Consider the following 24,507-nt stretch of genomic DNA (forward strand, 5'->3'; position numbering starts at 1 on the left):
TCTCAGAGGTAAAAAAAGATTCGGGTAAAAAGTCTAGCAGGTAGAAAAGTCTCACAGGTAGAAAAAGTCTCATGGGTAAAAAATTCCCGCTGGTAAAAAGGCTCAGGGGTAAAATAAGTCTCAGGGGTAAAATAAGTCTCACAGGTAAAAAAAAGTCTCACGGGTGAAAAAAGTCTCACGGGTAAAAGAAGTCATGGGTAAAAAGGTCTCACAGTTAAAAAAAGTCTCACGGGTTAAAAAACCATCTGACGGGTAAAAAGTCTCAGAGGTAAAAAGTCCCATAGGTAAAAAATGTCTCACGGGAAAAAAGTCTGACGGGTAAAAAAAGTCATGGGTAAAAAAAGTCTCACAGGTAAAAAAAGTCTCAGAGGTATAAAAAAAATTCAGGTAAAAATTCTAGCAGGTAGAAAAGTCTTACAGGTAAAAAAAGTCTCATGGGTAAAAAATTCCCGCAGGTAAAAAGTCTCAGGGGCAAAATAATTCTCATGGGTAAAAAAAGTCTCACAGGTAAAAAAAATCTCAGAGGTATAAAAAAGTCTCACGGGTTAAAAAACATCTGACGGGAAAACGTCTCAGAGGTAAAAAGTCCCATAGGTAAAAAATGTCTCACGGGAAAAAAGTCTGACGGGTAAAATAAGTCATGGGTAAAAAAAGTCTCACAGGTAAAAACAGTCTCAGAGGTAAAAAAAGATTCGGGTAAAAAGTCTAGCAGGTAGAAAAGTCTCACAGGTAGAAAAAGTCTCATGGGTAAAAAATTCCCGCTGGTAAAAAGTCTCAGGGGTAAAATAAGTCTCAGGGGTAAAAAAAGTCTCACAGGTAAAAGCAGTCTCAGAGGTAAAAAAAGATTCGGGTAAAAAGTCTAGCAGGTAGAAAAGTCTCACAGGTAGAAAAAGTCTCATGGGTAAAAAATTCCCGCAGGTAAAAAGTCTCAGGGGTAAAATAAGTCTCAGGGGTAAAAAAAGTCTCAGGGGTAAAAAAAGTCTCACGGGGGAAAAAAGTCTCACGGGTAAAAGAAGTCATGGCTAGAAAAGTCTCAGAGGTAAAAAAGGTCTCACGGGTTAAAAAACATATGACGGGTAAAAAAAAAAAGTCTCAGAGGTTAAAAGTCCCATAGGTAAAAAATGTCTCACGGGAAAAAAGTCTGACGGGTAAAAAAAGTCATGGGTAAAAAAAGTCTCACAGGTAAAAAAAGTCTCAGAGGTATAAAAAAAATTCAGGTAAAAAGTCTAGCAGGTAGAAAAGTCTTACAGGTAAAAAAAGTCTCATGGGTAAAAAATTCCCGCAGGTAAAAAGTCTCAGGGGCAAAATAATTCTCATGGGTAAAAAAAGTCTCAGAGGTAAAAAAGGTCTCACGGGTTAAAAAACATCTGACGGGTAAAAAGTCTCAGAGGTAAAAAGTCCCATAGGTAAAAAATGTCTCACGGGAAAAAAGTCTGACGGGTAAAAAAAGTCTCACAGGTAAAAAAAGTCTCAGAGGTATAAAAAAGTCTCACGGGTTAAAAAACATCTGATGGGTAAAAAGTCTCAGAGGTAAAAAGTCCCATAGGTAAAAAATGTCTCACGGGAAAAAAGTCTGACAGGTAAAAAAAGTCATGGGTAAAAAAAGTCTCAGAGGTATAAAAAAAATTCAGGTAAAAATTCTAGCAGGTAGAAAAGTCTTACAGGTAAAAAAAGTCTCATGGGTAAAAAATTCCCGCAGGTAAAAAGTCTCAGGGGCAAAATAATTCTCATGGGTAAAAAAAGTCTCAGGGGTAAAATAAGTCTCATGGGTAAAAAAAGTCTCACGGGTTAAAAAACATCTGACGGGTAAAAAGTCTCAGAGGTAAAAAGTCCCATAGGTAAAAAATGTCTCACGGGAAAAAAGTATGACGGGTAAAATAAGTCATGGGTAAAAAAAGTCTCACAGGTAAAAAAAGTCTCAGAGGTAAAAAAAGATTCGGGTAAAAAGTCTAGCAGGTAGAAAAGTCTCACAGGTAGAAAAAGTATCATGGGTAAAAAATTCCCGCAGGTAAAAATCTCAGGGGTAAAATAAGTCTCAGGGGTAAAATAAGTCTCATGTGTAAAATAAGTCTTAGGGGTAAAAAAAGTCTCACAGGTAAAAGAAGTCTCAGAGGTAAAAAAAGATTCGGGTAAAAAGTCTAGCAGGTAGAAAAGTCTCACAGGTAGAAAAAGTCTTATGGGTAAAAAATTCCCGCAGGTAAGAAGTCTCAAGAGTAAAATAAGTCTCAGGGGTAAAATAAGTGTCACAGGTAAAAAAAGTCTCACGGGTAATAGAAGTCTCAGAGGTAAAAAAAGATTTGGGTAAAAAGTCTAGCAGGTAGAAAAGTCTCACAGGTAGAAAAAGTCTCATGGCTAAAAAATTCCCGCAGGAAAAATCTCAGGGGTAAAATAAGTCTCAGGGGTAAAATAAGTTTCACAGGTAAAAAAAGTCTCACGGGTTAAAAAACATCTGACGGGTAAAAAAAAAAAGTCTCAGAGGTTAAAAGTCCCATAGGTAAAAAATGTCTCACGGGAAAAAAGTCTGACGGGTAAAAAAAGTCATGGGTAAAAAAAGTCTCACAGGTAAAAAAAGTCTCAGAGGTATAAAAAGAATTCAGGTAAAAAGTCTAGCAGGTAGAAAAGTCTCACAGGTAGAAAAAGTCTCATGGGTAAAAAATTCCAGCAGGTAAAAAGTCTCAGGGGCAAAATAATTCTCATGGGTAAAAAAAGTCTCACAGGTAAAAACAGTCTCAGAGGTAAAAAAAGATTCGGGTAAAAAGTCTAGCAGGTAGAAAAGTCTTACAGGTAAAAAAAGTCTCATGGGTAAAAAATTCCCGCAGGTAAAAAGTCTCAGGGGCAAAATAATTCTCATGGGTAAAAAAAGTCTCAGGGGTAAAATAAGTCTCACGGGGGAAAAAAGTCTCACGGGTAAAAGAAGTCATGGCTAGAAAAGTCTCAGAGGTAAAAAAGGTCTCACGGGTTAAAAAACATCTGACGGGTAAAAAAAAAAAGTCTCAGAGGTTAAAAGTCCCATAGGTAAAAAATGTCTCACGGGAAAAAAGTCTGACGGGGGAAAAAAGTCTGACGGGTAAAAAAAGTCATGGGTAAAAAAAGTCTCACAGGTAAAAAAAGTCTCAGAGGTATAAAAAAGTCTCACGGGTTAAAAAACATCTGACGGGTAAAAAGTCTCAGAGGTAAAAAGTCCCATAGGTAAAAAATGTCTCACGGGAAAAAAGTCTGACGGGTAAAATAAGTCATGGGTAAAAAAAGTCTCAGAGGTATAAAAAAAATTCAGGTAAAAAGTCTAGCAGGTAGAAAAGTCTTACAGGTAAAAAAAGTCTCATGGGTAAAAAATTCCCGCAGGTAAAAAGTCTCAGGGGCAAAATAATTCTCATGGGTAAAAAAAGTCTCAGGGGTAAAATAAGTCTCATGGGTAAAAAAAGTCTCACGGGTTAAAAAACATCTGACGGGTAAAAAGTCTCAGAGGTAAAAAGTCCCATATGTAAAAAATGTCTCACGGGAAAAAAGTCTGACGGGTAAAAAAAGTCATGGGTAAAAAAAGTCTCACAGGTAAAAACAGTCTCAGAGGTAAAAAAAGATTCGGGTAAAAAGTCTAGCAGGTAGAAAAGTCTCACAGGTAGAAAAAGTCTCATGGGTAAAAAATTCCCGCTGGTAAAAAGGCTCAGGGGTAAAATAAGTCTCAGGGGTAAAATAAGTCTCACAGGTAAAAAAAAGTCTCACGGGTGAAAAAAGTCTCACGGGTAAAAGAAGTCATGGGTAAAAAGGTCTCACAGTTAAAAAAAGTCTCACGGGTTAAAAAACCATCTGATGGGTAAAAAGTCTCAGAGGTAAAAAGTCCCATATGTAAAAAATGTCTCACGGGAAAAAAGTCTGACGGGTAAAAAAAGTCATGGGTAAAAAAAGTCTCACAGGTAAAATAAGTCTCAGGGGTAAAATAAGTCTCACGGGTTAAAAAACATCTGACGGGTAAAAAGTCTCAGAGGTAAAAAGTCCCATAGGTAAAAAATGTCTCACGGGAAAAAAGTCTGACGGGTAAAAAAAGTCATGGGTAAAAAAAGTCTCACAGGTAAAAACAGTCTCAGAGGTAAAAAAAGATTCGGGTAAAAAGTCTAGCAGGTAGAAAAGTCTCACAGGTAGAAAAAGTCTCATGGGTAAAAAATTCCCGCAGGTAAAAAGTGTCAGGGGTAAAATAGGTCTCAGGGGTAAAATAAGTCTCAGGGGTAAAATAAGTCTCACGGGTTAAAAAACATCTGACGGGTAAAAAGTCTCAGAGGTAAAAAGTCCCATAGGTAAAAAATGTCTCACGGGAAAAAAGTCTGACGGGTAAAAAAAGTCATGGGTAAAAAAAGTCTCACAGGTAAAAACAGTCTCAGAGGTAAAAAAAGATTCAGGTAAAAAGTCTAGCAGGTAGAAAAGTCTCACAGGTAGAAAAAGTCTCATGGGTAAAAAATTCCCGCTGGTAAAAAGTCTCAGGGGTAAAATAAGTCTCAGGGGTAAAAAAAGTCTCACAGGTAAAAAAAGTCTCACGGGTGAAAAAAGTCTCACGGGTAAAAGAAGTCATGGCTAGAAAAGTCTCAGAGGTAAAAAAGGTCTCACGGGTTAAAAAACATCTGACGGGTAAAAAAAAAAAGTCTCAGAGGTTAAAAGTCCCATAGGTAAAAAATGTCTCACGGGAAAAAAGTCTGACGGGTAAAAAAAGTCATGGGTAAAAAAAGTCTCACAGGTAAAAAAAGTCTCAGAGGTATAAAAAGAATTCAGGTAAAAAGTCTAGCAGGTAGAAAAGTCTCACAGGTAGAAAAAGTCTCATGGGTAAAAAATTCCAGCAGGTAAAAAGTCTCAGGGGCAAAATAATTCTCATGGGTAAAAAAAGTCTCACAGGTAAAAACAGTCTCAGAGGTAAAAAAAGATTCGGGTAAAAAGTCTAGCAGGTAGAAAAGTCTTACAGGTAAAAAAAGTCTCATGGGTAAAAAATTCCCGCAGGTAAAAAGTCTCAGGGGCAAAATAATTCTCATGGGTAAAAAAAGTCTCAGAGGTAAAAAAGGTCTCACGGGTTAAAAAACATCTGACGGGTAAAAAGTCTCAGAGGTAAAAAGTCCCATAGGTAAAAAAAGTCTCACGGGAAAAAAGTCTGACGGGTAAAATAAGTCATGGGTAAAAAAAGTCTCACAGGTAAAAACAGTCTCAGAGGTAAAAAAAGATTCGGGTAAAAAGTCTAGCAGGTAGAAAAGTCTCACAGGTAGAAAAAGTCTCATGGGTAAAAAATTCCCGCAGGTAAAAAGTGTCAGGGGTAAAATAGGTCTCAGGGGTAAAATAAGTCTCAGGGGTAAAATAAGTCTCATGGGTAAAAAAAGTCTCACGGGTTAAAAAACATCTGACGGGTAAAAAGTCTCAGAGGTAAAAAGTCCCATAGGTAAAAAATGTCTCACGGGAAAAAAGTCTGACGGGTAAAATAAGTCATGGGTAAAAAAAGTCTCACAGGTAAAAACAGTCTCAGAGGTAAAAAAAGATTCGGGTAAGAAGTCTAGCAGGTAGAAAAGTCTCACAGGTAGAAAAAGTCTCATGGGTACAAAATTCCCGCAGGTAAAAATCTCAGGGGTAAAATAAGTCTCAGGGGTAAAAAAAGTCTCACAGGTAAAAAAAGTCTCACGGGGGAAAAAAGTCTCACGGGTAAAAGAAGTCATGGGTAGAAAAGTCTCAGAGGTAAAAAAGGTCTCACGGGTTAAAAAACATCTGACGGGTAAAAAAAAAAAGTCTCAGAGGTTAAAAGTCCCATAGGTAAAAAATGTCTCACGGGAAAAAAGTCTGACGGGTAAAATAAGTCATGGGTAAAAAAAGTCTCACAGGTAAAAACAGTCTCAGAGGTAAAAAAAGATTCGGGTAAAAAGTCTAGCAGGTAGAAAAGTCTCACAGGTAGAAAAAGTCTCATGGGTAAAAAATTCCCGCAGGTAAAAAGTCTCAGGGGCAAAATAATTCTCATGGGTAAAAAAAGTCTCAGGGGTAAAATAAGTCTCAGGGGTAAAATAAGTCTCACGGGTTAAAAAACATCTGACGGGTAAAAAGTCTCAGAGGTAAAAAGTCCCATAGGTAAAAAATGTCTCACGGGAAAAAAGTCTGACGGGTAAAAAAAGTCATGGGTAAAAAAAGTCTCACAGGTAAAAACAGTCTCAGAGGTAAAAAAAGATTCGGGTAAAAAGTCTAGCAGGTAGAAAAGTCTCACAGGTAGAAAAAGTCTCATGGGTAAAAAATTCCCGCAGGTAAAAAGTGTCAGGGGTAAAATAGGTCTCAGGGGTAAAATAAGTCTCAGGGGTAAAATAAGTCTCAGGGGTAAAATAAGTCTCACGGGTTAAAAAACATCTGACGGGTAAAAAGTCTCAGAGGTAAAAAGTCCCATAGGTAAAAAATGTCTCACGGGAAAAAAGTCTGACGGGTAAAAAAAGTCATGGGTAAAAAAAGTCTCACAGGTAAAAACAGTCTCAGAGGTAAAAAAAGATTCAGGTAAAAAGTCTAGCAGGTAGAAAAGTCTCACAGGTAGAAAAAGTCTCATGGGTACAAAATTCCCGCTGGTAAAAAGTCTCAGGGGTAAAATAAGTCTCAGGGGTAAAAAAAGTCTCACAGGTAAAAAAAGTCTCACGGGGGAAAAAAGTCTCACGGGTAAAAGAAGTCATGGCTAGAAAAGTCTCAGAGGTAAAAAAGGTCTCACGGGTTAAAAAACATCTGACGGGTAAAAAAAAAAAGTCTCAGAGGTTAAAAGTCCCATAGGTAAAAAATGTCTCACGGGAAAAAAGTCTGACGGGTAAAAAAAGTCATGGGTAAAAAAAGTCTCACAGGTAAAAAAAGTCTCAGAGTTATAAAAAAAATTCAGGTAAAAAGTCTAGCAGGTAGAAAAGTCTTACAGGTAAAAAAAGTCTCATGGGTAAAAAATTCCCGCAGGTAAAAAGTCTCAGGGGCAAAATAATTCTCATGGGTAAAAAAAGTCTCAGAGGTAAAAAAGGTCTCGCGGGTTAAAAAACATCTGACGGGTAAAAAGTCTCAGAGGTAAAAAGTCCCATAGGTAAAAAATGTCTCACGGGAAAAAAGTCTGACGGGTAAAATAAGTCATGGGTAAAAAAAGTCTCACAGGTAAAAACAGTCTCAGAGGTAAAAAAAGATTCGGGTAAAAAGTCTAGCAGGTAGAAAAGTCTCACAGGTAGAAAAAGTCTCATGGGTAAAAAATTCCCGCAGGTAAAAAGTGTCAGGGGTAAAATAGGTCTCAGGGGTAAAATAAGTCTCAGGGGTAAAATAAGTCTCATGGGTAAAAAAAGTCTCACGGGTTAAAAAACATCTGACGGGTAAAAAGTCTCAGAGGTAAAAAGTCCCATAGGTAAAAAATGTCTCACGGGAAAAAAGTCTGACGGGTAAAATAAGTCATGGGTAAAAAAAGTCTCACAGGTAAAAACAGTCTCAGAGGTAAAAAAAGATTCGGGTAAGAAGTCTAGCAGGTAGAAAAGTCTCACAGGTAGAAAAAGTCTCATGGGTACAAAATTCCCGCAGGTAAAAATCTCAGGGGTAAAATAAGTCTCAGGGGTAAAAAAAGTCTCACAGGTAAAAAAAGTCTCACGGGGGAAAAAAGTCTCACGGGTAAAAGAAGTCATGGGTAGAAAAGTCTCAGAGGTAAAAAAGGTCTCACGGGTTAAAAAACATCTGACGGGTAAAAAAAAAAAGTCTCAGAGGTTAAAAGTCCCATAGGTAAAAAATGTCTCACGGGAAAAAAGTCTGACGGGTAAAATAAGTCATGGGTAAAAAAAGTCTCACAGGTAAAAACAGTCTCAGAGGTAAAAAAAGATTCGGGTAAAAAGTCTAGCAGGTAGAAAAGTCTCACAGGTAGAAAAAGTCTCATGGGTAAAAAATTCCCGCAGGTAAAAAGTCTCAGGGGCAAAATAATTCTCATGGGTAAAAAAAGTCTCAGGGGTAAAATAAGTCTCAGGGGTAAAATAAGTCTCACGGGTTAAAAAACATCTGACGGGTAAAAAGTCTCAGAGGTAAAAAGTCCCATAGGTAAAAAATGTCTCACGGGAAAAAAGTCTGACGGGTAAAAAAAGTCATGGGTAAAAAAAGTCTCACAGGTAAAAACAGTCTCAGAGGTAAAAAAAGATTCAGGTAAAAAGTCTAGCAGGTAGAAAAGTCTCACAGGTAGAAAAAGTCTCATGGGTAAAAAATTCCCGCTGGTAAAAAGTCTCAGGGGTAAAATAAGTCTCAGGGGTAAAAAAAGTCTCACAGGTAAAAAAAGTCTCACGGGGGAAAAAAGTCTCACGGGTAAAAGAAGTCATGGCTAGAAAAGTCTCAGAGGTAAAAAAGGTCTCACGGGTTAAAAAACATCTGACGGGTAAAAAAAAAAAGTCTCAGAGGTAAAAAGTCCCATAGGTAAAAAATGTCTCACGGGAAAAAAGTCTGACGGGTAAAAAAAGTCATGGGTAAAAAAAGTCTCACAGGTAAAAACAGTCTCAGAGGTAAAAAAAGATTCAGGTAAAAAGTCTAGCAGGTAGAAAAGTCTCACAGGTAGAAAAAGTCTCATGGGTAAAAAATTCCCGCTGGTAAAAAGTCTCAGGGGTAAAATAAGTCTCAGGGGTAAAATATGTCTCACAGGTAAAAAAAGTCTCACAGGTAAAAAAAGTCTCAGAGGTATAAAAAAAATTCAGGTAAAAAGTCTAGCAGGTAGAAAAGTCTTACAGGTAAAAAAAGTCTCATGGGTAAAAAATTCCCGCAGGTAAAAAGTCTCAGGGGCAAAATAATTCTCATGGGTAAAAAAAGTCTCAGGGGTAAAAAAGGTCTCACGGGTTAAAAAACATCTGACGGGTAAAAAGTCTCAGAGGTAAAAAGTCCCATAGGTAAAAAATGTCTCACGGGAAAAAAGTCTGACGGGTAAAATAAGTCATGGGTAAAAAAAGTCTCACAGGTAAAAACAGTCTCAGAGGTAAAAAAAGATTCGGGTAAAAAGTCTAGCAGGTAGAAAAGTCTCACAGGTAGAAAAAGTCTCATGGGTAAAAAATTCCCGCAGGTAAAAAGTGTCAGGGGTAAAATAGGTCTCAGGGGTAAAATAAGCCTCAGGGGTAAAATAAGTCTCATGGGTAAAAAAAGTCTCACGGGTTAAAAAACATCTGACGGGTAAAAAGTCTCAGAGGTAAAAAGTCCCATAGGTAAAAAATGTCTCACGGGAAAAAAGTCTGACGGGTAAAATAAGTCATGGGTAAAAAAAGTCTCACAGGTAAAAACAGTCTCAGAGGTAAAAAAAGATTCGGGTAAGAAGTCTAGGAGGTAGAAAAGTCTCACAGGTAGAAAAAGTCTCATGGGTACAAAATTCCCGCAGGTAAAAATCTCAGGGGTAAAATAAGTCTCAGGGGTAAAAAAAGTCTCACAGGTAAAAAAAGTCTCACGGGGGAAAAAAGTCTCACGGGTAAAAGAAGTCATGGGTAGAAAAGTCTCAGAGGTAAAAAAGGTCTCACGGGTTAAAAAACATCTGACGGGTAAAAAAAAAAAGTCTCAGAGGTTAAAAGTCCCATAGGTAAAAAATGTCTCACGGGAAAAAAGTCTGACGGGTAAAATAAGTCATGGGTAAAAAAAGTCTCACAGGTAAAAACAGTCTCAGAGGTAAAAAAAGATTCGGGTAAAAAGTCTAGCAGGTAGAAAAGTCTCACAGGTAGAAAAAGTCTCATGGGTAAAAAATTCCCGCAGGTAAAAAGTCTCAGGGGCAAAATAATTCTCATGGGTAAAAAAAGTCTCAGGGGTAAAATAAGTCTCAGGGGTAAAATAAGTCTCACGGGTTAAAAAACATCTGACGGGTAAAAAGTCTCAGAGGTAAAAAGTCCCATAGGTAAAAAATGTCTCACGGGAAAAAAGTCTGACGGGTAAAAAAAGTCATGGGTAAAAAAAGTCTCACAGGTAAAAACAGTCTCAGAGGTAAAAAAAGATTCAGGTAAAAAGTCTAGCAGGTAGAAAAGTCTCACAGGTAGAAAAAGTCTCATGGGTAAAAAATTCCCGCTGGTAAAAAGTCTCAGGGGTAAAATAAGTCTCAGGGGTAAAAAAAGTCTCACAGGTAAAAAAAGTCTCACGGGGGAAAAAAGTCTCACGGGTAAAAGAAGTCATGGCTAGAAAAGTCTCAGAGGTAAAAAAGGTCTCACGGGTTAAAAAACATCTGACGGGGAAAAAAAAAAAGTCTCAGAGGTAAAAAGTCCCATAGGTAAAAAATGTCTCACGGGAAAAAAGTCTGACGGGTAAAAAAAGTCATGGGTAAAAAAAGTCTCACAGGTAAAAACAGTCTCAGAGGTAAAAAAAGATTCGGGTAAAAAGTCTAGCAGGTAGAAAAGTCTCACAGGTAGAAAAAGTCTCATGGGTAAAAAATTCCCGCAGGTAAAAAGTGTCAGGGGTAAAATAGGTCTCAGGGGTAAAATAAGTCTCAGGGGTAAAATAAGTCTCATGGGTAAAAAAAGTCTCACGGGTTAAAAAACATCTGACGGGTAAAAAGTCTCAGAGGTAAAAAGTCCCATAGGTAAAAAATGTCTCACGGGAAAAAAGTCTGACGGGTAAAATAAGTCATGGGTAAAAAAAGTCTCACAGGTAAAAACAGTCTCAGAGGTAAAAAAAGATTCGGGTAAGAAGTCTAGCAGGTAGAAAAGTCTCACAGGTAGAAAAAGTCTCATGGGTACAAAATTCCCGCAGGTAAAAATCTCAGGGGTAAAATAAGTCTCAGGGGTAAAAAAAGTCTCACAGGTAAAAAAAGTCTCACGGGGGAAAAAAGTCTCACGGGTAAAAGAAGTCATGGGTAGAAAAGTCTCAGAGGTAAAAAAGGTCTCACGGGTTAAAAAACATCTGACGGGTAAAAAAAAAAAGTCTCAGAGGTTAAAAGTCCCATAGGTAAAAAATGTCTCACGGGAAAAAAGTCTGACGGGTAAAATAAGTCATGGGTAAAAAAAGTCTCACAGGTAAAAACAGTCTCAGAGGTAAAAAAAGATTCGGGTAAAAAGTCTAGCAGGTAGAAAAGTCTCACAGGTAGAAAAAGTCTCATGGGTAAAAAATTCCCGCAGGTAAAAAGTCTCAGGGGCAAAATAATTCTCATGGGTAAAAAAAGTCTCAGGGGTAAAATAAGTCTCAGGGGTAAAATAAGTCTCACGGGTTAAAAAACATCTGACGGGTAAAAAGTCTCAGAGGTAAAAAGTCCCATAGGTAAAAAATGTCTCACGGGAAAAAAGTCTGACGGGTAAAAAAAGTCATGGGTAAAAAAAGTCTCACAGGTAAAAACAGTCTCAGAGGTAAAAAAAGATTCAGGTAAAAAGTCTAGCAGGTAGAAAAGTCTCACAGGTAGAAAAAGTCTCATGGGTAAAAAATTCCCGCTGGTAAAAAGTCTCAGGGGTAAAATAAGTCTCAGGGGTAAAAAAAGTCTCACAGGTAAAAAAAGTCTCACGGGGGAAAAAAGTCTCACGGGTAAAAGAAGTCATGGCTAGAAAAGTCTCAGAGGTAAAAAAGGTCTCACGGGTTAAAAAACATCTGACGGGTAAAAAAAAAAAGTCTCAGAGGTAAAAAGTCCCATAGGTAAAAAATGTCTCACGGGAAAAAAGTCTGACGGGTAAAAAAAGTCATGGGTAAAAAAAGTCTCACAGGTAAAAACAGTCTCAGAGGTAAAAAAAGATTCAGGTAAAAAGTCTAGCAGGTAGAAAAGTCTCACAGGTAGAAAAAGTCTCATGGGTAAAAAATTCCCGCTGGTAAAAAGTCTCAGGGGTAAAATAAGTCTCAGGGGTAAAAAAAGTCTCACAGGTAAAAAAAGTCTCACGGGGGAAAAAAGTCTCACGGGTAAAAGAAGTCATGGGTAGAAAAGTCTCGGGGGTAAAAAAGGTCTCACGGGTTAAAAAACATCTGACGGGTAAAAAAAAAAAGTCTCAGAGATTAAAAGTCCCATAGGTAAAAAATGTCTCACGGGAAAAAAGTCTGACGGGTAAAAAAAGTCATGGGTAAAAAAAGTCTCACAGGTAAAAAAAGTCTCAGAGGTATAAAAAAAATTCAGGTAAAAAGTCTAGCAGGTAGAAAAGTCTTACAGGTAGAAAAGTCTCATGGGTAAAAAATTCCCGCAGGTAAAAAGTCTCAGGGGCAAAATAATTCTCATGGGTAAAAAAAGTCTCAGAGGTAAAAAAGGTCTCACGGGTTAAAAAACATCTGACGGGTAAAAAGTCTCAGAGGTAAAAAGTCCCATAGGTAAAAAATGTCTCACGGGAAAAAAGTCTGACGGGTAAAATAAGTCATGGGTAAAAAAAGTCTCACAGGTAAAAACAGTCTCGAGGTAAAAAAAGATTCGGGTAAAAAGTCTAGCAGGTAGAAAAGTCTCACAGGTAGAAAAAGTCTCATGGGTAAAAAATTCCCGCAGGTAAAAAGTGTCAGGGGTAAAATAGGTCTCAGGGGTAAAATAAGTCTCAGGGGTAAAATAAGTCTCATGGGTAAAAAAAGTCTCACGGGTTAAAAAACATCTGACGGGTAAAAAGTCTCAGAGGTAAAAAGTCCCATAGGTAAAAAATGTCTCACGGGAAAAAAGTCTGACGGGTAAAATAAGTCATGGGTAAAAAAAGTCTCACAGGTAAAAAAAGTCTCAGAGGTAAAAAAAGATTCGGGTAAGAAGTCTAGCAGGTAGAAAAGTCTCACAGGTAGAAAAAGTCTCATGGGTACAAAATTCCCGCAGGTAAAAAGTCTCAGGGGTAAAATAAGTCTCAGGGGTAAAAAAAGTCTCACAGGTAAAAAAAGTCTCACGGGGGAAAAAAGTCTCACGGGTAAAAGAAGTCATGGGTAGAAAAGTCTCAGAGGTAAAAAAGGTCTCACGGGTTAAAAAACATCTGACGGGTAAAAAAAAAAAGTCTCAGAGGTTAAAAGTCCCATAGGTAAAAAATGTCTCACGGGAAAAAAGTCTGACAGGTAAAAAAAGTCATGGGTAAAAAAAGTCTCACAGGTAAAAACAGTCTCAGAGGTATAAAAAAAATTCAGGTAAAAAGTCTAGCAGGTAGAAAAGTCTTACAGGTAAAAAAAGTCTCATGGGTAAAAAATTCCCGCAGGTAAAAAGTCTCAGGGGCAAAATAATTCTCATGGGTAAAAAAAGTCTCAGGGGTAAAATAAGTCTCATGGGTAAAAAAAGTCTCACGGGTTAAAAAACATCTGACGGGTAAAAAGTCTCAGAGGTAAAAAGTCCCATAGGTAAAAAATGTCTCACGGGAAAAAAGTCTGACGGGTAAAATAAGTCATGGGTAAAAAAAGTCTCACAGGTAAAAAAAGTCTCAGAGGTAAAAAAAGATTCGGGTAAAAAGTCTAGCAGGTAGAAAAGTCTCACAGGTAGAAAAAGTCTCATGGGTAAAAAATTCCCGCAGGTAAAAAGTCTCAGGGGTAAAATAAGTCTCACAGGTAAAAAAAGTCTCACGGGTGAAAAAAGTCTCACGGGTAAAAGAAGTCTCACGGGTAAAAGAAGTCATGGGTAGAAAAGTCTCAGAGGTAAAAAAGGTCTCACGGGTTAAAAACCATCTGATGGGTAAAAAAAAAAAGTCTCAGAGGTTAAAAGTCCCATAGGTAAAAAATGTCTCACGGGAAAAAAGTCTGACAGGTAAAAAAAGTCATGGGTAAAAAAAGTCTCACAGGTATAAAAAGTCTCAGAGGTATAAAAAAAATTCAGGTAAAAAGTCTAGCAGGTAGAAAAGTCTTACAGGTAAAAAAAGTCTCATGGGTAAAAAATTCCCGCAGGTAAAAAGTCTCAGGGGCAAAATAATTCTCATGGGTAAAAAAAGTCTCAGGGGTAAAATAAGTCTCATGGGTAAAAAAAGTCTCACGGGTTAAAAAACATCTGACGGGTAAAAAGTCTCAGAGGTAAAAAGTCCCATATGTAAAAAATGTCTCACGGGAAAAAAGTCTGACGGGTAAAAAAAGTCATGGGTAAAAAAAGTCTCACAGGTAAAAACAGTCTCAGAGGTAAAAAAAGATTCGGGTAAAAAGTCTAGCAGGTAGAAAAGTCTCACAGGTAGAAAAAGTCTCATGGGTAAAAAATTCCCGCTGGTAAAAAGGCTCAGGGGTAAAATAAGTCTCAGGGGTAAAATAAGTCTCACAGGTAAAAAAAAGTCTCACGGGTGAAAAAAGTCTCACGGGTAAAAGAAGTCATGGGTAAAAAGGTCTCACAGTTAAAAAAAGTCTCACGGGTTAAAAAACCATCTGATGGGTAAAAAGTCTCAGAGGTAAAAAGTCCCATATGTAAAAAATGTCTCACGGGAAAAAAGTCTGACGGGTAAAAAAAGTCATGGGTAAAAAAAGTCTCACAGGTAAAATAAGTCTCAGGGGTAAAATAAGTCTCACGGGTTAAAAAACATCTGACGGGTAAAAAGTCTCAGAGGTAAAAAGTCCCATAGGTAAAAAATGTCTCACGGGAAAAAAGTCTGACGGGTAAAAAAAGTCATGGGTAAAAAAAGTCTCACAGGTAAAAACAGTCTCAGAGGTAAAAAAAGATTCAGGTAAAAAGTCTAGCAGGTAGAAAAGTCTCACAGGTAGAAAAAGTCTCATGGGTAAAAAATTCCCGCTGGTAAAAAGTCTCAGGGGTAAAATAAGTCTCAGGGGTAAAAAAAGTCTCACAGGTAAAAAAAGTCTCACGGGGGAAAAAAGTCTCACGGGTAAAAGAAGTCATGGGTAGAAAAGTCTCAGAGGTAAAAAAGGTCTCATGGGTTAAAAAACATCTGACGGGTAAAAAAAAAAAGTCTCAGAGGTTAAAAGTCCCATAGGTAAAAAATGTCTCACGGGAAAAAAGTCTGACGGGTAAAATAAGTCATGGGTAAAAAAAGTCTCACAGGTAAAAACAGTCTCAGAGGTAAAAAAAGATTCGGGTAAAAAGTCTAGCAGGTAGAAAAGTCTCACAGGTAGAAAAAGTCTCATGGGTAAAAAATTCCCGCAGGTAAAAAGTCTCAGGGGCAAAATAATTCTCATGGGTAAAAAAAGTCTCAGGGGTAAAATAAGTCTCAGGGGTAAAATAAGTCTCACGGGTTAAAAAACATCTGACGGGTAAAAAGTCTCAGAGGTAAAAAGTCCCATAGGTAAAAAATGTCTCACGGGAAAAAAGTCTGACGGGTAAAAAAAGTCATGGGTAAAAAAAGTCTCACAGGTAAAAACAGTCTCAGAGGTAAAAAAAGATTCAGGTAAAAAGTCTAGCAGGTAGAAAAGTCTCACAGGTAGAAAAAGTCTCATGGGTAAAAAATTCCCGCTGGTAAAAAGTCTCAGGGGTAAAATAAGTCTCAGGGGTAAAAAAAGTCTCACAGGTAAAAAAAGTCTCACGGGGGAAAAAAGTCTCACGGGTAAAAGAAGTCATGGCTAGAAAAGTCTCAGAGGTAAAAAAGGTCTCACGGGTTAAAAAACATCTGACGGGTAAAAAAAAAAAGTCTCAGAGGTAAAAAGTCCCATAGGTAAAAAATGTCTCACGGGAAAAAAGTCTGACGGGTAAAAAAAGTCATGGGTAAAAAAAGTCTCACAGGTAAAAACAGTCTCAGAGGTAAAAAAAGATTCAGGTAAAAAGTCTAGCAGGTAGAAAAGTCTCACAGGTAGAAAAAGTCTCATGGGTAAAAAATTCCCGCTGGTAAAAAGTCTCAGGGGTAAAATAAGTCTCAGGGGTAAAAAAAGTCTCACAGGTAAAAAAAGTCTCACGGGGGAAAAAAGTCTCACGGGTAAAAGAAGTCATGGGTAGAAAAGTCTCAGAGGTAAAAAAGGTCTCACGGGTTAAAAAACATCTGACGGGTAAAAAAAAAAAGTCTCAGAGGTTAAAAGTCCCATAGGTAAAAAATGTCTCACGGGAAAAAAGTCTGACGGGTAAAAAAAGTCATGGGTAAAAAAAGTCTCACAGGTAAAAACAGTCTCAGAAGTATAAAAAAAATTCAGGTAAAAAGTCTAGCAGGTAGAAAAGTCTTACAGGTAAAAAAAGTCTCATGGGTAAAAAATTCCCGCAGGTAAAAAGTCTCAGGGGCAAAATAATTCTCATGGGTAAAAAAAGTCTCAGAGGTAAAAAAGGTCTCACGGGTTAAAAAACATCTGACGGGTAAAAAGTCTCAGAGGTAAAAAGTCCCATAGGTAAAAAATGTCTCACGGGAAAAAAGTCTGACGGGTAAAATAAGTCATGGGTAAAAAAAGTCTCACAGGTAAAAACAGTCTCAGAGGTAAAAAAAGATTCGGGTAAAAAGTCTAGCAGGTAGAAAAGTCTCACAGGTAGAAAAAGTCTCATGGGTAAAAAATTCCCGCAGGTAAAAAGTGTCAGGGGTAAAATAGGTCTCAGGGGTAAAATAAGTCTCAGGGGTAAAATAAGTCTCATGGGTAAAAAAAGTCTCACGGGTTAAAAAACATCTGACGGGTAAAAAGTCTCAGAGGTAAAAAGTCCCATAGGTAAAAAATGTCTCACGGGAAAAAAGTCTGACGGGTAAAAAAAGTCATGGGTAAAAAAAGTCTCACAGGTAAAAACAGTCTCAGAGGTAAAAAAAGATTCAGGTAAAAAGTCTAGCAGGTAGAAAAGTCTCACAGGTAGAAAAAGTCTCATGGGTAAAAAATTCCCGCTGGTAAAAAGTCTCAGGGGTAAAATAAGTCTCAGGGGTAAAAAAAGTCTCACAGGTAAAAAAAGTCTCACGGGTGAAAAAAGTCTCACGGGTAAAAGAAGTCATGGCTAGAAAAGTCTCAGAGGTAAAAAAGGTCTCACGGGTTAAAAAACATCTGACGGGTAAAAAAAAAAAGTCTCAGAGGTTAAAAGTCCCATAGGTAAAAAATGTCTCACGGGAAAAAAGTCTGACGGGTAAAAAAAGTCATGGGTAAAAAAAGTCTCACAGGTAAAAAAAGTCTCAGAGATATAAAAAAAATTCAGGTAAAAAGTCTAGCAGGTAGAAAAGTCTTACAGGTAAAAAAAGTCTCATGGGTAAAAAATTCCCGCAGGTAAAAAGTCTCAGGGGCAAAATAATTCTCATGGGTAAAAAAAGTCTCAGAGGTAAAAAAGGTCTCACGGGTTAAAAAACATCTGACGGGTAAAAAGTCTCAGAGGTAAAAAGTCCCATAGGTAAAAAATGTCTCACGGGAAAAAAGTCTGACGGGTAAAATAAGTCATGGGTAAAAAAAGTCTCACAGGTAAAAACAGTCTCAGAGGTAAAAAAAGATTCGGGTAAAAAGTCTAGCAGGTAGAAAAGTCTCACAGGTAGAAAAAGTCTCATGGGTAAAAAATTCCCGCAGGTAAAAAGTGTCAGGGGTAAAATAGGTCTCAGGGGTAAAATAAGTCTCAGGGGTAAAATAAGTCTCATGGGTAAAAAAAGTCTCACGGGTTAAAAAACATCTGACGGGTAAAAAGTCTCAGAGGTAAAAAGTCCCATAGGTAAAAAATGTCTCACGGGAAAAAAGTCTGACGGGTAAAATAAGTCATGGGTAAAAAAAGTCTCACAGGTAAAAACAGTCTCAGAGGTAAAAAAAGATTCGGGTAAGAAGTCTAGCAGGTAGAAAAGTCTCACAGGTAGAAAAAGTCTCATGGGTACAAAATTCCCGCAGGTAAAAATCTCAGGGGTAAAATAAGTCTCAGGGGTAAAAAAAGTCTCACAGGTAAAAAAAGTCTCACGGGGGAAAAAAGTCTCACGGGTAAAAGAAGTCATGGGTAGAAAAGTCTCAGAGGTAAAAAAGGTCTCACGGGTTAAAAAACATCTGACGGGTAAAAAAAAAAAGTCTCAGAGGTTAAAAGTCCCATAGGTAAAAAATGTCTCACGGGAAAAAAGTCTGACGGGTAAAATAAGTCATGGGTAAAAAAAGTCTCACAGGTAAAAACAGTCTCAGAGGTAAAAAAAGATTCGGGTAAAAAGTCTAGCAGGTAGAAAAGTCTCACAGGTAGAAAAAGTCTCATGGGTAAAAAATTCCCGCAGGTAAAAAGTCTCAGGGGCAAAATAATTCTCATGGGTAAAAAAAGTCTCGGGGTAAAATAAGTCTCAGGGGTAAAATAAGTCTCACGGGTTAAAAAACATCTGACGGGTAAAAAGTCTCAGAGGTAAAAAGTCCCATAGGTAAAAAATGTCTCACGGGAAAAAAGTCTGACGGGTAAAAAAAGTCATGGGTAAAAAAAGTCTCACAGGTAAAAACAGTCTCAGAGGTAAAAAAAGATTCAGGTAAAAAGTCTAGCAGGTAGAAAAGTCTCACAGGTAGAAAAAGTCTCATGGGTAAAAAATTCCCGCTGGTAAAAAGTCTCAGGGGTAAAATAAGTCTCAGGGGTAAAAAAAGTCTCACAGGTAAAAAAAGTCTCACGGGGGAAAAAAGTCTCACGGGTAAAAGAAGTCATGGGTAGAAAAGTCTCAGAGGTAAAAAAGGTCTCACGGGTTAAAAAACATCTGACGGGTAAAAAAAAAAAGTCTCAGAGGTTAAAAGTCCCATAGGTAAAAAATGTCTCACGGGAAAAAAGTCTGACGGGTAAAATAAGTCATGGGTAAAAAAAGTCTCACAGGTAAAAACAGTCTCAGAGGTAAAAAAAGATTCGGGTAAAAAGTCTAGCAGGTAGAAAAGTCTCACAGGTAGAAAAAGTCTCATGGGTAAAAAATTCCCGCAGGTAAAAAGTCTCAGGGGCAAAATAATTCTCATGGGTAAAAAAAGTCTCAGGGGTAAAATAAGTCTCAGGGGTAAAATAAGTCTCACGGGTTAAAAAACATCTGACGGGTAAAAAGTCTCAGAGGTAAAAAGTCCCATATGTAAAAAATGTCTCACGGGAAAAAAGTCTGACGGGTAAAAAAAGTCATGGGTAAAAAAAGTCTCACAGGTAAAAACAGTCTCAGAGGTAAAAAAAGATTCGGGTAAAAAGTCTAGCAGGTAGAAAAGTCTCACAGGTAGAAAAAGTCTCATGGGTAAAAAATTCCCGCAGGTAAAAAGTGTCAGGGGTAAAATAGGTCTCAGGGGTAAAATAAGTCTCAGGGGTAAAATAAGTCTCACGGGTTAAAAAACATCTGACGGGTAAAAAGTCTCAGAGGTAAAAAGTCCCATAGGTAAAAAATGTCTCACGGGAAAAAAGTCTGACGGGTAAAAAAAGTCATGGGTAAAAAAAGTCTCACAGGTAAAAACAGTCTCAGAGGTAAAAAAAGATTCAGGTAAAAAGTCTAGCAGGTAGAAAAGTCTCACAGGTAGAAAAAGTCTCATGGGTACAAAATTCCCGCAGGTAAAAAGTCTCAGGGGTAAAATAAGTCTCAGGGGTAAAAAAAGTCTCACAGGTAAAAAAAAGTCTCACGGGTGAAAAAAGTCTCACGGGTAAAAGAAGTCATGGGTAAAAAGGTCTCACAGTTAAAAAAAGTCTCACGGGTTAAAAAACCATCTGATGGGTAAAAAGTCTCAGAGGTAAAAAGTCCCATATGTAAAAAATGTCTCACGGGAAAAAAGTCTGACGGGTAAAAAAAGTCATGGGTAAAAAAAGTCTCACAGGTAAAATAAGTCTCAGGGGTAAAATAAGTCTCACGGGTTAAAAAACATCTGACGGGTAAAAAGTCTCAGAGGTAAAAAGTCCCATAGGTAAAAAATGTCTCACGGGAAAAAAGTCTGACGGGTAAAAAAAGTCATGGGTAAAAAAAGTCTCACAGGTAAAAACAGTCTCAGAGGTAAAAAAAGATTCGGGTAAAAAGTCTAGCAGGTAGAAAAGTCTCACAGGTAGAAAAAGTCTCATGGGTAAAAAATTCCCGCAGGTAAAAAGTGTCAGGGGTAAAATAGGTCTCAGGGGTAAAAAAAGTCTCAGGGGTAAAATAAGTCTCAGGGGTAAAATAAGTCTCACGGGTTAAAAAACATCTGACGGGTAAAAAGTCTCAGAGGTAAAAAGTCCCATAGGTAAAAAATGTCTCACGGGAAAAAAGTCTGACGGGTAAAAAAAGTCATGGGTAAAAAAAGTCTCACAGGTAAAAACAGTCTCAGAGGTAAAAAAAGATTCAGGTAAAAAGTCTAGCAGGTAGAAAAGTCTCACAGGTAGAAAAAGTCTCATGGGTAAAAAATTCCCGCTGGTAAAAAGTCTCAGGGGTAAAATAAGTCTCAGGGGTAAAAAAAGTCTCACAGGTAAAAAAAGTCTCACGGGGGAAAAAAGTCTCACGGGTAAAAGAAGTCATGGCTAGAAAAGTCTCAGAGGTAAAAAAGGTCTCACGGGTTAAAAAACATCTGACGGGTAAAAAAAAAAAAGTCTCAGAGGTTAAAAGTCCCATAGGTAAAAAATGTCTCACGGGAAAAAAGTCTGACGGGTAAAAAAAGTCATGGGTAAAAAAAGTCTCACAGGTAAAAAAAGTCTCAGAGTTATAAAAAAAATTCAGGTAAAAAGTCTAGCAGGTAGAAAAGTCTTACAGGTAAAAAAAGTCTCATGGGTAAAAAATTCCCGCAGGTAAAAAGTCTCAGGGGCAAAATAATTCTCATGGGTAAAAAAAGTCTCAGAGGTAAAAAAGGTCTCGCGGGTTAAAAAACATCTGACGGGTAAAAAGTCTCAGAGGTAAAAAGTCCCATAGGTAAAAAATGTCTCACGGGAAAAAAGTCTGACGGGTAAAATAAGTCATGGGTAAAAAAAGTCTCACAGGTAAAAACAGTCTCAGAGGTAAAAAAAGATTCGGGTAAAAAGTCTAGCAGGTAGAAAAGTCTCACAGGTAGAAAAAGTCTCATGGGTAAAAAATTCCCGCAGGTAAAAAGTGTCAGGGGTAAAATAGGTCTCAGGGGTAAAATAAGTCTCAGGGGTAAAATAAGTCTCATGGGTAAAAAAAGTCTCACGGGTTAAAAAACATCTGACGGGTAAAAAGTCTCAGAGGTAAAAAGTCCCATAGGTAAAAAATGTCTCACGGGAAAAAAGTCTGACGGGTAAAATAAGTCATGGGTAAAAAAAGTCTCACAGGTAAAAACAGTCTCAGAGGTAAAAAAAGATTCGGGTAAGAAGTCTAGCAGGTAGAAAAGTCTCACAGGTAGAAAAAGTCTCATGGGTACAAAATTCCCGCAGGTAAAAATCTCAGGGGTAAAATAAGTCTCAGGGGTAAAAAAAGTCTCACAGGTAAAAAAAGTCTCACGGGGGAAAAAAGTCTCACGGGTAAAAGAAGTCATGGGTAGAAAAGTCTCAGAGGTAAAAAAGGTCTCACGGGTTAAAAAACATCTGACGGGTAAAAAAAAAAAGTCTCAGAGGTTAAAAGTCCCATAGGTAAAAAATGTCTCACGGGAAAAAAGTCTGACGGGTAAAATAAGTCATGGGTAAAAAAAGTCTCACAGGTAAAAACAGTCTCAGAGGTAAAAAAAGATTCGGGTAAAAAGTCTAGCAGGTAGAAAAGTCTCACAGGTAGAAAAAGTCTCATGGGTAAAAAATTCCCGCAGGTAAAAAGTCTCAGGGGCAAAATAATTCTCATGGGTAAAAAAAGTCTCAGGGGTAAAATAAGTCTCAGGGGTAAAATAAGTCTCACGGGTTAAAAAACATCTGACGGGTAAAAAGTCTCAGAGGTAAAAAGTCCCATAGGTAAAAAATGTCTCACGGGAAAAAAGTCTGACGGGTAAAAAAAGTCATGGGTAAAAAAAGTCTCACAGGTAAAAACAGTCTCAGAGGTAAAAAAAGATTCAGGTAAAAAGTCTAGCAGGTAGAAAAGTCTCACAGGTAGAAAAAGTCTCATGGGTAAAAAATTCCCGCTGGTAAAAAGTCTCAGGGGTAAAATAAGTCTCAGGGGTAAAAAAAGTCTCACAGGTAAAAAAAGTCTCACGGGGGAAAAAAGTCTCACGGGTAAAAGAAGTCATGGCTAGAAAAGTCTCAGAGGTAAAAAAGGTCTCACGGGTTAAAAAACATCTGACGGGTAAAAAAAAAAAGTCTCAGAGGTTAAAAGTCCCATAGGTAAAAAATGTCTCACGGGAAAAAAGTCTGACGGGTAAAAAAAGTCATGGGTAAAAAAAGTCTCACAGGTAAAAACAGTCTCATAGGTAAAAAAAGATTCAGGTAAAAAGTCTAGCAGGTAGAAAAGTCTCACAGGTAGAAAAAGTCTCATGGGTAAAAAATTCCCGCTGGTAAAAAGTCTCAGGGGTAAAATAAGTCTCAGGGGTAAAAAAAGTCTCACAGGTAAAAAAAGTCTCACGGGGGAAAAAAGTCTCACGGGTAAAAGAAGTCATGGGTAGAAAAGTCTCAGAGGTAAAAAAGGTCTCACGGGTTAAAAAACATCTGACGGGTAAAAAAACAAAGTCTCAGAGGTTAAAAGTCCCATAGGTAAAAAATGTCTCACGGGAAAAAAGTCTGACGGGTAAAAAAAGTCATGGGTAAAAAAAGTCTCACAGGTAAAAAAAGTCTCAGAGGTATAAAAAAAATTCAGGTAAAAAGTCTAGCAGGTAGAAAAGTCTCACAGGTAGAAAAAGTCTCATGGGTAAAAAATTCCCGCAGGTAAAAAGTCTCAGGGGCAAAATAATTCTCATGGGTAAAAAAAGTCTCAGGGGTAAAATAAGTCTCATGGGTAAAAAAAGTCTCACGGGTTAAAAAACATCTGACGGGTAAAAAGTCTCAGAGGTAAAAAGTCCCATAGGTAAAAAATGTCTCACGGGAAAAAAGTCTGACGGGTAAAATAAGTCATGGGTAAAAAAAGTCTCAGAGGTAAAAACAGTCTCAGAGGTAAAAAAAGATTCGGGTAAAAAGTCTAGCAGGTAGAAAAGTCTCACAGGTAGAAAAAGTCTCATGGGTAAAAAATTCCCGCTCGTAAAAAGGCTCAGGGGTAAAATAAGTCTCAGGGGTAAAATAAGTCTCACAGGTAAAAAAAAGTCTCACGGGTGAAAAAAGTCTCACGGGTAAAAGAAGTCATGGGTAAAAAGGTCTCACAGTTAAAAAAAGTCTCACGGGTTAAAAACCATCTGACGGGTAAAAATTCCCGCAGGTAAAAAGTCCCATAGGTAAAAAATGTCTCACGGGAAAAAAGTCTGACGGGTAAAAAAAGTCATGGGTAAAAAAAGTCTCACAGGTAAAAAAAAGTCTCAGAGGTATAAAAAAGTCTCACGGGTTAAAAAACATCTGACGGGTAAAAAGTCTCAGAGGTAAAAAGTCCCATAGGTAAAAAATGTCTCACGGGAAAAAAGTCTGACGGGTAAAATAAGTCATGGGTAAAAAAAGTCTCACAGGTAAAAAAAGTCTCAGAGGTATAAAAAAAATTCAGGTAAAAAGTCTAGCAGGTAGAAAAGTCTTACAGGTAAAAAAAGTCTCATGGGTAAAAAATTCCCGCAGGTAAAAAGTCTCAGGGGCAAAATAATTCTCATGGGTAAAAAAAGTCTCAGGGGTAAAATAAGTCTCATGGGTAAAAAAAGTCTCACGGGTTAAAAAACATCTGACGGGTAAAAAGTCTCAGAGGTAAAAAGTCCCATAGGTAAAAAATGTCTCACGGGAAAAAAGTCTGAACGGTAAAATAAGTCATGGGTAAAAAAAGTATCACAGGTAAATACAGTCTCAGAGGTAAAAAAAGATTCGGGTAAAAAGTCTAGCAGGTAGAAAAGTCTCACAGGTAGAAAAAGTCTCATGGGTAAAAAATTCCCGCAGGTAAAAAGTCTCAGGGGTAAAATAAGTCTCAGGGGTAAAAAAAGTCTCACAGGTAAATAAAGTCTCACGGGGGAAAAAAGTCTCACGGGTAAAAGAAGTCATGGGTAGAAAAGTCTCAGAGGTAAAAAAGGTCTCACGGGTTAAAAAACATCTGACGGGTAAAAAAACAAAGTCCCGGAGGTAAAAAGTCCCATAGGTAAAAAATGTCTCACGAGAAAAAAGTCTGACGGGTAAAAAAAGTCATTGGTAAAAAAAGTCTCACAGGTAAAAAAAGTCTCAGAGGTATATAAAAAATTCAGGTAAAAAGTCTAGCAGGTAGAAAAGTCTTACAGGTAAAAAAAGTCTCATGGGTAAAAAATTCCCGCAGGTAAAAAGTCTCAGGGGCAAAATAATTCTCATGGGTAAAAAAAGTCTCACAGGTAAAAAAAGTCTCACGGGTTAAAAAACATCTGACGGGTAAAAAGTCTCAGAGGTAAAAAGTCCCATAGGTAAAAAATGTCTCACGGGAAAAAAGTCTGACGGGTAAAATAAGTCATGGGTAAAAAAAGTCTCACAGGTAAAAAAAGTCTCAGAGGTATAAAAAAAATTCAGGTAAAAAGTCTAGCAGGTAGAAAAGTCTTACAGGTAAAAAAAGTCTCATGGGTAAAAAATTCCCGCAGGTAAAAAGTCTCAGGGGCAAAATAATTCTCATGGGTAAAAAAAGTCTCAGGGGTAAAATAAGTCTCATGGGTAAAAAAAGTCTCAGAGGTAAAAACAGTCTCAGAGGTAAAAAAAGATTCGGGTAAAAATTCTAGCAGGTAGAAATGTCTCACAGGTAGAAAAAGTCTCATGGGTAAAAACTTCCCGCAGGTAAAAAGTCTCAGGGGTAAAATAAGTCTCAGGGGTAAAAAAAGTCTCACAGGTAAAAAAAGTCTCACGGGGGAAAAAAGTCTCACGGGTAAAAGAAGTCATGGGTAGAAAAGTCTCAGAGGTAAAAAAGGTCTCACGGG

General features: G+C 37.6%; 2 long non-coding RNA genes across 6 annotated transcripts in view; both read left to right on the forward strand.

Moving 5' to 3' along the window:
* Window positions 1-24,507, forward strand: part of LOC308058160 — an 84,519-nt gene that overhangs the window by 35,331 nt on the left and 24,681 nt on the right. For 4 of the 5 annotated variants that reach the window (XR_013925694.1, XR_013925695.1, XR_013925696.1 and 1 more), the window contains exon 1: window positions 2,742-4,741. This is a non-coding gene — a long non-coding RNA (uncharacterized lncRNA). Of the gene's footprint in view, window positions 1-2,741; window positions 4,742-24,507 lie in introns of those variants that run through there. The other variant, XR_013925693.1, reaches the window with a different exon arrangement.
* LOC308058161 lies at window positions 10,595-23,109 on the forward strand. Its single transcript, XR_013925698.1, has 3 exons — window positions 10,595-12,064; window positions 14,532-15,523; window positions 22,969-23,109. It is a non-coding gene; the product is annotated as an uncharacterized lncRNA (long non-coding RNA).

This window comes from Falco punctatus (assembly GCF_963210335.1).
Source record: "Falco punctatus genome assembly, contig: scaffold_148, whole genome shotgun sequence".
Classification (NCBI taxonomy): domain Eukaryota; kingdom Metazoa; phylum Chordata; class Aves; order Falconiformes; family Falconidae; genus Falco; species Falco punctatus.